Source organism: Chinchilla lanigera, unplaced genomic scaffold (genome assembly GCF_000276665.1).
Source record: "Chinchilla lanigera isolate Chin_1 unplaced genomic scaffold, ChiLan1.0 scaffold00026, whole genome shotgun sequence".
In the NCBI taxonomy this organism is placed as follows: domain Eukaryota; kingdom Metazoa; phylum Chordata; class Mammalia; order Rodentia; family Chinchillidae; genus Chinchilla; species Chinchilla lanigera.
Genome location: NW_004955427.1, coordinates 5,139,388 through 5,155,780, shown reverse-complemented (window position 1 = coordinate 5,155,780; position 16,393 = coordinate 5,139,388).

Below are 16,393 nucleotides of genomic sequence, written 5' to 3'. Positions count from 1 at the left end.
CTAAGCTTTACCATTCATGTTCAAAATTGAATTTGTCACATTGCCAATGAAAAATCATGATCCCAAATGCTGTCCTTGATGCTTCTGTATGATTCTTCTCTGGTTGCCCCAGCTCAAAGCTCATAACCTCTATTTTCCTTCCCCCTTTCTCCTCTAAATATCCCAGCATGTGTAAAAATACTTTGTCTATTTTACATTTATTCCATTTTCTCCATATCCTAAATTGCTACCCAATCTCAGTAATGTTCATCAGAACTATTTTCTGAAGGCTTTTCTATGTTATATGCACTGTTCTATTTTCTTCTCATTTGTTACCCACTTTGGACTCGCTGTGCATATTTTCCACACTCACTATTTTTATTTTCTACTGCAACAAGCCTCTAATGAGTCTTAATTATTTTTGTTATGATTTTATTTTTAAGCCTCTTTTTCAATATAAATTTAAGATCTTAAATTTTGATTTCTATTATGTAAGCAATATCTTAACCTTGCAGTATTTTCCTAAACAGCAGTGCATCCATTGTAGTTCTCATTGTTATGCCCCAAAGTTCAATTTATAAACTTTTCGCCAAGGTCATGGACATCTCATATTATTTCTAGTCTAAGAAGGAGTAAAGAAAGGAATATAGATAATTATCACACATTTTACAATTCTTTAAATGCTAGTTTCATTATTCATTTTATTAAAATTTACCATTTCCAATATATTTCAATATTAATATTCTGAAAATTTAAACATTTGTTATGTGCCAGATACTTTAGAAGGAATTTTCCTATAACCACTGAGAAGACAGATACATCTAAATTCTAAAAGAAGAAAATATTAAGTATATACGAAATCAAAATCATTTCAGTAGAGGTATTTGTATAGAAAGTAAGAGTACTAATGATGAGGTAGTATTAAATATCTGAGGTAGAGTAGTCCAATTGTTCTTCCTTTTAAGTAAATTCAGCAAATTGAGCTCTCAGATCTGAGTGGTGAACTGGTACCAACATTTTGAAAATCTAAATAATATCTGTGTTAGCTTTGTGTCACTGTAACAAAATTTGTGGGAGAAACAAACCTTAGGAAAGAGTTATTTGGACTTACAATTTCAGAGGCTTCAGCCCATCGTCCCCAGGCTCAGTTACTTTCAGGACTGCAGAGAGATGGTACATCACGGTGGAAGCATGGGGCAGAGGAAAGCTGCTTAGATGGTGGCAGGAGGCCAGCAAAGAGAAAGAGCTCAGTCTTACGAGAAGAAAACCTGTCTTTCAAAACCACTAAACTATTAATCCATAGATGAATGAATCCATTCGTGAGTTTGGAACTCTCAGGATCCAGTCAAACCTCGGGATCTGAGGTCTAGCCATTGCTGCATTGGAGATCAAACTTTCCACACAAGAACCTTTGAGAGACATTACTGTAAATGTGTGGAACATTAACATGGTATAATGAATCTATTAATGATATGCCTACCACAGAGAATACCATATGTGAAGTAGGTGACATTTATAATGTTGGCTTATTTAGTTAGGGCTTATAAGCTTTATGAAGAGTCTGCAAGTTTATAGTTAAGCTAAGTTTAGGTATAAAAATATGAGATGTTTGGGTGTAAAAATGATGATCTTAGTTTCTCTGTAGTTGAAATTCATGAAAAGCATAATTTGACTTTCATGAATGCATCATGTCATTTCTCTGGTTTCTAATTTTGAACATGGATACAAGGATAATACAAAATTCCGGGGGCTGGGGATTTAGCTCAGCAGCAAAGCACCTGCCTGGCAAGTGCAAGGTCGTGAGTTCGGTTCCTGGTACCGGAGAGAAACCAAAAAAAAAAAAAAAAAAATTCCAAGGAGGAACTTGTTTTCAGAGTTTGAAATAATCTGAAAAAGGGGAAAACAATAAAAAAGAGAATGAGGACTGGAATATAGCTCAGGGGCACAGTGCCTCTCTGGCAAACTTGAGGTCCTGAGTTCTATTCCTGGTACCAAAACTAACAAACAAACAAAAAAAAGAAACAATGAAAAAGGGTATGAGACAGAAGCAAAGTCACAAGAGTGTTTTGTCACAGAATGCACCTATTTTAACAAACTAGAGAATGTTCAACTATGTCAAATGCTACCTAAAGGCAAGATCTGGAGCAAACTAAGAAATAAACATTAAGTATTCTCACATGAACACAATTGACTGTAACAAGAACATGTCCATTAAATTGAGGAAGAAGTGAAAGGCTGAGAAAATAGAACTACAGTACTTCTATTGGTGTTTAATTTTTGTTTGTATTAGTACATGTTTGCAGTGAGTGACATGGAATTCATCCTGGAGAGCTGGTACATGTACATGGTACATCCTAATTCTTTCTATTTTCCTTCTGTACTCCCAGCCTCTCCCCTCTCTCCAATGCTCGGTTTCCTTCCCACAAAATATTGATAATACACAACTTTTCTTTTTTTGGATATACTGGGGTAAGGGAATGAGACATTTGTGGAGAAAAAGTAGAAAAGAAAATTTCAAAAATGATGGTCTTTTGTTAGTTTGTAAATAGACAAGGACTACACAGGTAAAGTTTAAAATTAAAATGTGTGATATGTTGATGGGAATGACTCTACCTAAGGGAAAACTTGTAACAGAAGAGAGAAGCAGTAGAACCGTCCTAACCTGACAGTAAGTGCTCTGGAGAAGACAGAGTTGGAAAATGAAGTAAATCAAATGTTCGAGCAGAGGTCAGAAGAAAAACTGTTGAGTAGAGAAATTGGTTCCTAGTGGATAATTTTCCTTGATTCTATTTATTTAAGTTTCTACTACACTTGTGAAAAAATCATGAACTCTGGGAGTTGACAAAAGTTTTAAGAAACGGAGTTCACGATCATGAATTTCAAGTATGGCTAGTGAGCATGGTATGTGAATTCTTCCTAGAAAATTTCATCTACAATTGTAGAGATATGGCAGGGAGTTGAGACTTGAGACTAGGAGAATAAAAGAGACTGGTTTTTCATGAAATACAGTATCTTGATGAATACATAATATTTCCAAATCCAGAATCCCATATTTGATGTTCTTTTTCATTTCATTTCCAGTAGTCTTCACATGGAGCTAAGCTTTTCATTCCAAACAATATGTCCTAAAGGATTTGACAAATTCTATGCATAGTCACTTAAATTAGGAATTCATGCATTTGTCTACAACTAAACATTTTTAAAAATGGAAAAATTTTAAAGTTCTCCAGAAATTCTCAATAATTAAATCTGACTACAAAAGAAATTTACTTCCAAGTTTTAACAAGATTTAATATGTCTATGACACATATTCAATCACAGATATCAATAAATGTAACTGAAATGCAATGGGGTCTTTAAGGTGTAAATTATTATCACTATATGTATTACACATAATTACATCACTCCACGTCAAAAAATGAAAGGTAAAATTGTTTATTTTGAAGCTTTGTTAAGTATCTTGTTATGCCTTTACTACATTTCTTGAAATATTAAAAATATTTTATCTCCATTATTAGTAAACAATTCTGAATGATTATATAAATATTTTATTTTCATTGCCACATATTTGCAGTACATGTGGATGACATTACGCAGTGAGAATTGGTTCTTACACAAACCACAATTTAGTTCATTTTTTTTCTAATCCCATCCCCTTCCCCTATTCTCACCACTTTCTATAACTCTTGCTCCCCTTCTGTTTTGCAAAACATTTATGGCCTTATTTCTTACTACATGTCTTTCATTTTGATTTTAATAATATATCCTTTGTGCTTCCCACATGGGAGAAACCATGTAATATCTAACTTTGCGTGTCTAATTTAATTTACTTACCATTGTGGTCTCAAGGTGCATCCATTTGCCTTCAGATGACTTATGTATCCTTCTTTATGGCAGAGCAACATTCCTTCACATACAGCTGCCAAGTTTTCTTTATTCATGCATTATGTAGAATATAGATATATAGACTTCATTCAAGATTTAGTTATTGTGAATTGTGGTGCTCTAAACGTGGATATGCAGGGTTCACTGTAGTAAAATGGTCTAAACCATTTGGGAAGATGCCTAGAATGGAAACAGCTGGGTCCAGTGGAAATTCTATTTTTAGCTGTGTAAGAAATCTTCATACTGATTTCCACAGTGATTTTAATAGTTGACATTCCCACCAGCAATGTAGAATTTGTTTTCCCTGAAGCCTCACCAGCGTTTGTCATTATTTGATTTCTTGATGAGAGCTTTTCTTTCTGGAGTGAGGTGGAAACTGTTATTTTAATTTTCATTATTTTAACCTGAGAGAGGAAATTATTTAAATTATGTTTTGTGTGTTTTTGCAAATTTGTTAGGCAATTGTCACCAGAAAGGCCAATGATAGGCACACCGAAATTAGAGAAATATTTGCTGTTTGCTATTAGTATATTGCAGTGATTTTCAAATGTTAAAATACCGCCTTGTCTTTCTTATAAAAATAACTCTGAGATTTGTTTTCAGTAGCTAAATAGTTGGAGCCCAAAATCTTTCTGTCTTTTTATTATCTATCTACCTGTCATCTATCAATCTATCTATCAATCTATCTATCTTATCTATCTATATCTGTCTATCTATCATCCATCCAACCAAAAGCCAGATTCTAGGTAATTTTGATGCAAGTTAGGATGCTTACTGGGATAAGCACTAGCAAAGTGGCTTCCAAGTGTAGAAACTGGAATCAGAGCAATCTTGATATGTATATCTATTCTGTGCTACTATAAGCTATTTATTATTTATGAGTATAAAGCCTTCTGTCTGCATAGTGGGAATAATAATTATGTGTGTTCTATGGGTTTTAGGGAGGTAATTACAATAATGTATTTGAAAAGCTTAGCTCAGTGCCCAGCATGAAGCAATTGCTCAGCAGATTTTAGAACTCACAGTTTTTCACTTTGTAATATTGTAAACCATGATCAAATGGCTTGCTGCTGCCTTCTCTTTTGATTTTTTATGAATCCTACAACATCCTTTCTCTAGGTTTCTTTGAAGGCTCTTTCAACTTGTCATACAAACGTGTGTTCTTCTTGTTCCCATCACTCTTTTCTCTTTATCTCCTCCTCCTTCTACAAATTATCCTTCCTCAGTCACATTCTAGAATCTTCAAAATCATCATCTCTGGTTTTGATGTCTTTCTTCTATGTTTGGCTACTTCATATTTCTAGTTAATAGCCCACAAATACATTCAGAACAAATATGCACAACAGCTTCATCAATTTCTCCCACTAAACTAATTCTCTCCCTGTTTTATAACTACTCCCTAAACTCCTCCTGTTTATAAAGGTCTAATTCAAAAACATCTACTTTCTGTTAATTGTAATCCATGTTCCTCTTGTAACCCACCTCTAAAATGTCTTTCAGTTTTTCACTTCTCTTTCATTCCCACTGTTATTATTTCAAGTGAAGTAATCACAATTGCATTATTTCATTACAACCGGAAACTTCTGTCTTGTTTCTGTAGCTCTACTGTATATTACATGTAGAATCATCTTTCTAAAACACAGATGCAATGCTGTCACTTTGGGGTGTCTGTTGTATCCTTTAAACTTTCTCAGATGGCTTCAGGGTGTATTTTCAACTGCAACATAATTTCCTTTAAATTTCAAAGCAACATTCAAACATACCTCTCCCTTCTGTCCATACCGAATTCTCATTTGCAGTTCTTCACACGTTCACAATATCCTCAGACGTAACGCGGTGTCTCACACATCACAACCACTGAAAGCGGTGGTGGACAGAGCAAATGTTCACCAGACTGGAAACCTCCCTGCAATTCTCACTACTGGTTTTAGACTTTAAGTTCATAGTACCTTCATTTATAGCTCTAAGGCTCTGATACATAAGAATGAAAACTCTACATTATAAAACCTTTTGTATTTAGTGGAGATTCTTCTTGAATTTTGGATGGCAGTAGTTTAAGTACTTGATTTGGATAAAGGGAATAATATACTTACCGGTTGGCCCGCAATAATGCACCTAAACAAATCTTAAGAGCCTGATTCCTATCCAAAAGTGAGTTCTTATTTATTCCTTATGTTTATCCTTTATTTATTGAACCATTCTATGTAAATCAAATCTTTACCTAGGGGCTCCAAAACTCATGCTCTGGGTAGAAATTCAACCTTCAAACTGAAGTCAGTTCTCAATTATTCAGTGACTGGTTCTTCAGTCCAGAGCGAGGATAATTCATGCCTCTGGCTGCCTGTGCTTCTTCTCAGAACTTGGTTTTGGCTGCTTTCCTTTTCGTGATTTTTCTTCCTTAGAGGATTAGCAGTGGTGAAATCCTCCGGTGCATCGTTCTGACAGCCTCACTTTCAATCTGTAAGTTCCAAGCTTTTACACAGATCAACATTGTGTTTAAAGACTTTACATTTGATGTCACTTACTGTTTCTCTCCCAGTCATAGCCAGATGTATGGCCTCGTGCAAATAAGCCTCATGCCTTGATCCAGGAATCAGATGGCTGTTTGAAATTCCTGTGCTTACTCCAGCATGGATATTCTTAATATATTCTTGTTTTCTGTTGTCTTCCACTTTCAGTAAACATTTTATGGCTGTTCTGAGTGAGCCTTTCTCTATATTAATAGCTATTTTGCCAATAGAACTACCAATATTTGGATTAAATCATAAATCAGTATAGATATGAGAAAATATACCCTTTCTATCTCATGTTACTAGTTAATGTTTATTTATTAAATGGGTCTAATATATACGAAAATGGTGAATATTCCCAGCAGGTATTAAACATATTATACTAGGGCTTTAATAAAGTTCATACTTTCTTAGAATCTGTATTTTTAAAAGATGTTTCAAATGTAATAGAATGTCAAGTTTGGGGGCAGGGGGATGCAAAAACTAAAGATGTGTCATGTACATGAAGAGAAAATCTCCATAGTGAATATAGCCATTATGTATTGGAAAACAAAAAAAAAAAAAATACTAATGAAAACAGAAATTGAAAAAATAAAGAAACCTATATAAAACCTGTTAGTGACTCTTCTTGATCACTTTCATCATCTTGATCTTAACTATTTTCTAGAATTATCTTCCAAACTGCATCATTTCCCTCCATGTTGATCTTCTATCATGTTTCACAGGCCATGCTACGTGATATTAGTTATACTATGACTTTAGTAGATTAAAAAAAATCTCAGAACAGATTCTGTTTATAAGATAGAGAGAGCAAGTATAATTTTCATTTCACAAAAATCTTGACTAAACACTTGAGTCTAGTGTTCTTTCTTGAACTTGAAATTTAAATCTTGGTCATTTATAGGTTCAATATCAAAACAATCACCTCAAATATTCCTTCAGAAAAGTCTATAATCACCCATATTTTGCGTACTTGGTGTTTCAAAGTTATAGCTATTTGATTAGACATAATTTTTCAAATGTCTCTATGGACTTTGTATAATGAGTCTAACCCAAAATAAAGACACTTTCCTAATGTTATAAAAAGATAAAACTCTGTTTTTCAAAAAAAAAACACAGAATAAATGTTTCACTTTTTATAAAGATGATCTTTTTAAATAAATGATTTGCCTCCAACCCACTTGCAGTTGAAAATCACAATGATTTCTCTTTGTAAATGCTTTTATCATTGCCTTGATCACTTATGCAGGGTCTTTGAATAATCTAGGCTCCAATAGTGAGCTATGATTATCTACCTCCTCATACTATCTACAAAGATGTGAAATTTTGCAGGGACATCTAAACACAAGCCATAATAATCTTTTTATATTATTCCTAAATTCTCTTGGTAGTTTTTGTCTAATAATTGTTTTTAAATCAAGAACATGAAATTTGCTAGTTTTGTCTGTGTGTGTGTGTGTGTGTGTGTGTGTGTGTGTGTTACCTTCATCCTGATCTACAATCCAACTTTTTACTATGTTTCATTTTCAGGCAGGATCTCAATAATTTCTCCAGGCTGGTCTCAAACTTGGCAATCCTCCTGTCTCAGCCTTACATAGTACTAGAATTATAAGCTTGTGCTAACTTGCCCAGCTATCCTAGCAAGTATTTAAAAATATTTTTATTTTACTTTCTGTCTAATACTGCTCCAAAAATTATTTTATAAATTTACTAACTACTAATTTGTAATCAAAGAAATATTGCTGTGTTGAATATATATATATATATATAGAGAGAGAAAGATTTCCTTTTTTTCATTTTGAGTTGAATGAATTTTAATGGCCAACCACTATTTCATTTATTTATTAATATTTTGAAGGGTCTGAAATGTTTTCTCGTTTAAAGAAAACCCTCAATTTAACTTTATTCAGTCCAATGCTTTTTAAATTAATTTTAGTGCAGAAAATTTTGGGCAATAACTACCACTGATGTGATTTTTAGACACTCTTTTGAGAAGTAGGGAATAAATCAACAGAGTATGTTGGGCAGCATGGTTCGCACCCATAGCCTCAGCAGTTGGAAGGCTGAAGCAGGAGGATGATCGTGAGTTCAAAGCCAGACTTGCCTACATAGTGAGTTTCAAGGCAGCCTAAAATATAAAAACAAGACCCTGTTTCAAAAATGACAATTGTTCAACATGCAGCATTAGCAGACAGTTACGATTCAAAAATGATTCTGGGATTCTGGCAGAGTTCAGTATACATCTTAAAAGCCAAAAAACCCCACATCCAAGTAGACTAGATTGGAAGAGTCACTACGAAGAAAGAATGCAAATAAAACATTCAAGTCCCAAAGAAGCAAGTTTGTGCTAATATTGAGGACAAATTAATAGGAAAGAAGGCCAGTACACCGCAATTCACCTAATACATTTAGCATCTCCTATGTACCAAATATTGGGTCAGACACTATCTTTTTAAGTGAATTGCTGAAGGCCTAGTTTCTGTTTTTTAAAATTTTCAAGGTTAGTGGAATAGAACAGTGTTGAAAAAGCATACATAAATAAGGAACTGAACAATTTTTACAATGTTGAACAAAACAAGGAACTGAAAAAAAATTCTTTTGGGATCTGTGTGTTGGAAGACATTATATGAATATGGAATATAGTGGTTAATTATTGCAAAAAAATTTACTAAAGGGAGGTGAACACTATTTTAGAGAAATTTAATACTCTCTGTTGGATAAGATGGTGTGAAAATTGAAGATTTGCCTTATTATTCAAAAGAAATGCATTAAATTAGAGGGATTTACATTTTAATAATACAGATCATTACAGAAAAATGTGTGTAATGTTTTGTCACTGTTTCTTAATACTCAGCATGACAGAAGTACACATTGGAAATTCAAAATCAAGATATCTTCCCGTAAAGAATTTGATTCTGTAATCCTCGGCTCAGTCCATAGCTGAAGTTTTACTGATTGCTCAAAATATTTTCTTTTAAGCAAAACATAAATCAAACACATAAAACAGTTGAGGACTTAGTTTTTCAGAAGGCAGTGCATGAAGTCTGTTTTCAAAAGTAAATGAGTAAATAGGAGTTTCCTGTACTACAGGCTGACCAGCTATGCATCACGGCGACCCGCAGTTTCTAAGAGACAGGAGCAACCGGACCTGGAGGAGGAACTATTGGCTGGGCAACTAAGTAACTGAAGTATAGTGGCTGGGGGGCATTTTCTGTTACAGTTCCTTCTGTATAAAAAGACTAACTCAAACATGAGTGAGTCTAACATATATATATATATATATATATATAAAATTCATTAGATATCAGAGTTGATCTAAAAGAAATGAGGTGTTTTAATCAAATGAAGAGCATGAAGGAATTCACCGAAGAAAAGACACACTTAAAAAGACACAGTTCCTGGCATCAAAACTGAATCTGCAACAAATGCCAAAAATTTGTTTTCAAATGCTTATATGCACTGTAGAAAAAAGATTAGCCGAGGACAAAGAAGGGTACTAAAAAGAAAATATGTTTCATTAAGAGTTAAAATGGATCATTTACAAAACTAATTCTGAAATAAATTTCAGTAAATGCCAATTGCAATCCAAACGTGAATGGATATTTTCAGTAAAAAATAATTCCTTTCTTAAAAATGTAATACATATCAACCTAGACCACTTCTTTTGCATGTTTATTATTTACATGAATATAAAGGCTCAGAGAATTAATGTAATTTAGGAAATAACACACTTTTATGCACATAATATTACAAGTTTATTATAGAAATAGAATTTCTTTAAGTTTTGAATGTATAATAGGATGTATCATATCGAAAAATTAGAAATACTATATTAAGTACAAGTTATAACTTTCTAACATTTTTTCATGTTTGTGAATGCCATAGAGTTGTTGATAGATCATAATGAACTCAAGAATGTATTACATACAGGATTTTGAAAAAGACCCTGATAAAAGTCTTTTAAAAGAGAAACTTTTTTGGGCTAACAAAGGTACCAGTGAAACAACTCATCTGCTACTGGTGATTTTTAAAATGAAAAAACTAATAAAATTAGTTTTCATCTAAACTGACATTAAAACAGGAAAAGTATTTTAATAACATCTTACAGAGGTATGTTCTTGACCCCTTTCCATCTTTTAGAAAATGAAGAGGAAAAATGTGAGTTAATCCTATCAAATTTTATATTGTGTAAAATAGAAATAGCCTTTGTGGAAATAAAATTAAAATATTGACATAGCTATGGTTTGGAAGTGAAATTTAAACATGATAGAAAAGTGGGTGTAGTGTCAGATATTAAAAGTTAAAGCTGCTTTACTGGGTGATGATCGTTGTATCAGCCATACTAAGGCACTAGGTAAGGATCCAAAACAAATGTATTGTATTGAGTCTCAAACTTTGTACAAGGTACCAAAATGTAAGCGTTTATGATGCCTCCGTTCGTTTTGGCGGAGAAAGAATTTCATCCACAGCACTCACAAACCTTATCTTTTTGAAGAAAGAAAGCCATGAATGGGCCCCAGTCAGGGTGAAACCATGAGGAGACGCCTGGAGAACAAGTGAAGGAGTTAAGTTCCCTTCTGTGTGCAGGAATAAGCTCTGGGCTCAGGCTGACCTGAGCATCTCAGAAACAGAGCAGAACAGAAGCAACGACATGTGCCTTTCAGACAATGACTGGAGCCTCACACAACTGTGCTTAATATATTTACCCGTGGCTTAGGTCTCAGGTCAATCCCTGAGTAGTACATGCACAGGCAAATCCAAGGTCTTTGGGGAAAAGAAAGAAACAAAGAAAAGAGGAAAGAGAAACAGACAAGGAATAAAGATGCACTACCAGATTTTACTTTCTGAAATAAATTCAAATTCAGTCTACTAGTTTGTAGAAAAAAAGCAAATAATCAACATTCTAATAAAGATTATTATGTAAAGACAACCTGCTCAAGATAACTTTCAAAACATCCAAAATAACAGCCGAAATTACTCAACATATGAAGAAATAGAGGTGTTTCCTCAGTTTTTAATAGAGAAGAAAATCTAATTTAGAATCTAAGAAAATAGAGGTGGTGTACATATTTGACATATATTTTAAAGCAGGTATTATAAATATGCTTCATTAATCAGTATAATGCTATACATTCCCAGTAAAAAATAGAAATTGTAAAAAAAAGAAAATGGAAATAATAAAGATAAATATATGGTTTTCATTTTAAAGAGAAAATAAAAAACTCAAAATAACAAAAACAAACACACAAAATAGCATGGAGAACAGTAAAAACGATACAGAATTTCAAAACATCATGATAGGATATTAACAGTAGTTGTTACATTACATAAACTCATCTTCAAAATAGTTGCACATATAACCAGATGTAGACATGCAAGACTGATCAAACAATTACACATTAACAGTTCCTTTCAATAAACCCACAGATACTAATAGTACAATTATCCTAGCTAACAAAATTTATATGTATATACAAGGACAGCTGGGTGAGGGGTATTTGCTGATGTCTGGGTTACTGAAAGGAACAGTCAGTACTTAAAATTTTCTTTTTTCTTGACCAAGTTTGCACACTTGAATCTGATAATCAGAATGACTGATCTGAAAACAACAACATGCAGTGTAAGAACCATTGTTGAACTTCTGCCATCTTGTATGGTGAAGCTCTGCATCATTTCCAATGCTTTTTTTATTACTTGTTACTGTCTTTGATTGTTTGACCAATCTTACATGTGTCAGCATGCTTCCTGGGGAAATTAGCATTTGAATTTGTGAACTCAATAATATAGATTTCCCTCTCCAGTCATTATCCAAGACACAGAGGGTCTGAATAAAATCCAAGGTGGATGAAGGAGGAATTTTAATTTTTTCTTGCCTCATCACTAACGGTGGGGCATTTAATCTCATATTCTCCTGACCTGAAACAAATTTCCATCCACTAGCAGGGTTTTAGTCCTTAGGACTTGGACTGTATTTGCCGTTTGCTCTCCTGCTCTGCAGCCTACCGATAGCTCACCTATGAGTCCTCACTTTCAGTGGCTGAGGAGACATTTCTCTCACACATCTCCTCTTGTGCATTTATTTATATTCTACTAGATCTCTTACTTGGAGAACACTAAGTTTTTGAAGGAATGAATCGAATTCCAAACAAGAGAAGCTCAACAAGATAACTAAAATCAAAACAATTCATGTCCTTTCACACAAAACATAAAAAGCTTAAAAACAGAAAACAACTTCAGAAAGCCAAAATTTAAGAAAATAAAACTGAAACAAATGTAGAAAATTCCCCCATATAAAGGACAACAAAAATTCAAATGACTTCAGATCTCTCTTGAAAAGTACAGAGGCCAACAAACAGTGCCACCATTTTCAAAGTGTTCAAAGAGAAGAATTCTAGTACAGAATCTGTACCCTGAGAACAAACCTACCAGCAATGAAAGAAAAATAAGGACATCCTCAAGAAATGAAAATCTGAAAGAATTCATGTATAGTAGACCCAAAGTGTGAGTAAAGAAATTTCTTTACCCTATTAGAAAATAATTTCCAAAAGAAACCTTCATAAGACATGTACTTATGAACACCTTATATACACATTATTTACATATTTGTATGTGTATATAAATACACAACCAAATGTAAAGTCTTGAGATGAGGTTTGTAATCTATGCAAATGAGCTAAATATAACAATAGACCACAGGTGAGAGGAAAAAATTTGTATTGTTCTATCCCTTCCACTAATTAATTAAAATTTGTATTGTTCTATCTCCTTCCACTAATTAATAAAAATTTGTATTGTTCTATCCCTTCCATTAATTAAAATAACACAAGTCTGTACAGTTAGAGTAGGTGAAAGTTTTATGTGTATTGTGATATCTAGAGTAGCTACAATCTATAAACAAATGTAGAGTTTAAAATTATTTGAATAATTCAAGATAAAGTAAAATACATAAAACTAAAAGCAAAAATTAGTGGAAAATTATAAACTAATAAAATTAAATAAATTTAGTAGACCTAATTTCAACTACATTAAAAATTACATTAAATAGTAATGTTCTAAATACTCTAAGTAAAAGACAGCATAACACTCACCATATCTAGGTTATACCCCAAAGTACCATGGCACAGATTGGAGAGAAATTACTATATTGTGTCTAGTAAAATAATTTACATAAAAAGACAAAAATTTTGAGTAAAGAAATAATTAAAAATATAGCATATAAATTCACAAGCATAACAGGATTGGAATAATTCTTAAAATAGAGATCAGTCAGACCTCCAGGTTGAATTTTACAAGAGTCAGGCATGGTGGAGAGATAAAATATGGGGCTCTTGGGGTCCCGGTAACTGTGATTCAGTGCTGAAGAACAGTTCCACTTAAAGGCATATCAGGGTGATCCTAAATAAACCAGTAATCTCAGTGCCCCTCAATCTATAAGTGCATAGCCACTCATCTGCATATATCCTCTTGACTACACAAATACCCTCCCGAAATAGCCTTACATGAACCCTTTACCCTAGCTCTAAGGTAATCCCATCAGATACCAACTTCTTGTCTATATTCTTTCGACCTACTGGAATGTCTCTTACCTTCTCTTTCTATTGACATGCTCCCCTCACTCACCCTTGCTCTACCTCACCGCTCCTCATGCACCCCAGAACAGTATCATCTGCAAGGAGTGTTGACAAAAGTACAAGATTACCAAGACATTCTTAAATGATTGCGACTGATGTATTCTGAATTCTATGGGCATTTTTATATCCAATAAAATTCTCTTCTACAGCACAGTGACAGAATCAAACATAATTAAATTAAAGAACTTATACTTGTGAACAACATTCCTGGACAAAGTCATGAATACATCCCTGGAAAATAGGAAAACAGCTGAATATGTCTTCATATTAACAACAAACTCTCCTAACTGCATTTGACATCACTCCTCAGGGGGGCGGGGGGCAGGACACATATACATATGGTACTAAGATCTCCTTAAGTCTCACAACTCTCCCCAAGCCAAAAAAGCCACACTGATGGACAGGGAAGCATATATCACATAGCAGAGCTTTTCAAGATTATTTGTTTTTTGTGTGTGAGACATGGTTTCACTACAAGTTAGGGCTGGCCTTGAACTCAATACATAGCTCAAGCTAGACACAACTTGTGGTGCTTCTTCTGTGTCAGCCTGCTGAGTCCTGGGACTACACGCATCTTTCATTGTGTCCTGTCTTATGGGATGATTGAAGAACAAGGAAAAAATTCAGTGAGCTCCAAGTGGATATGACACAAAAATTATGACACTAATAAAAACTGAGCAAATAATATACAGCAGAAACAAACACAAAGTTAAAATAGCAGACCAAAATGGTGAATAACACGAATGACAAACTTACCAGACACAAACTTGATGAAAAGGAGTCAGACAGAAATTTCAGAGCTAAGAAACTTTTGTAGAACTCGTACACTGCAGAAATGAACTGAGATGAAATGTAAAATCACAACAAAGTGCTCAGAGAACGCTTAAAAAATTAAATAGAAAAAAAAATCATCCAATAGTGAATAGATCATACTAAGAAAACTAACCTAATTTTAATTGGTTTAAGAGAAAAGTTAGAAAGCAACACACATGGACCAAAAATCTGTCCACAGAAATAACGAAAACTTCCAAGAACGAAGAAAAATTTCAATATGCATGTAAATCAGGCTTATAAAACACCAATTAAATATGATGAAAAGGAAACTCCTCATGCTATAACAGGCAAAATCTCAGGATGCCAACAAAAAACATGAAATCTCCAAAGATGTCAGAAAAAAGGAAAAATTTACTTCTAACCGTAAACCAATCAGGATTACAACAGACATCTCAGTACAAACTTCAAAGTCCAGGAGAGCTTAGAGAAAAGTGTTTCAAGCCACGAAAGCAAACAAATTACAGCCCAGATGAATGTTTCCTGCAAAACTATTTCTCAAATGAGATGAAGAAATAAAGGCATTCCATTAAAAGAATATCTTCAGAAATGCATGAGCAACAAATTAAACAACAAAAAAGTAAAAACAGGATGGAATAAATATAGCAAAAGCATAAAGAGTTAAACAAAAAAAAAAGGAAAAATAAAGAGACCGTGAACAGAAAAAGAACACAAAACAAGAATAAAAAAACACCTTTTTGTAAAAACTCTTAAAATAAATGATCTCACATGCTCAATTGGAAAACCAGATTGTCAGATTGGATCAGAAAGCAGAACCTAAAAGTCAACATTCAACAAATATATCTAATCCAAAGAGGTATCCATAGAAAAACAAAAAGCTGGAAAACAGTATACCGTGCAACAGCACCTCAAAAACAAGCAGGGATAGCAATTTTATTCCACAAAGGTAAATTTCAATCTCAGACTGATAAGGTGTAAACAATGTCATGACATATTAGGGGAAAAATTCAATAGTAAGACGTAACAGTTATAAATATATATGCCCCAATACAGGTGCACTTAATTTTAAAAAAATACAGTACTGGACACAAAGCCCAAATAATCTCCAACACAATCACAGATGGTGACCTCAATACCATATTTTCTAAATGAGACAGATCAAGTAAACTAAAATGACTGAAACACAACTTTGAACTAATTGTGTTAATAGATTAACAAATTGGGTCAATAATTTAATAGGTATCTACAGAGTATTCTGCCTTACTACAGTAGAATGCACACTCTTCTCAGCTACACAAGAAGCTTGCTTCACAATAGACCACCTGCGAGGACACACAGTCTTCTGAGATATGCATCAAATAACTGAAATCACCCTACTGTTTACTATCAGTTCATTGTACCTGGAAAGAGATTTCTATCACAAAACTAAAACTAGGGACTATTTATAAACACCTGGAAAGTTAATAACACATTCTCTTTTAAAAATTGATTAGAATGGTAAATTTTTGGCATGCATAATGATCACATATGTCATAGGGAATTTATACCTATGCATATCTTAATTCTGTTCTTCCCAGTCTCACCCTTCCCCACAGT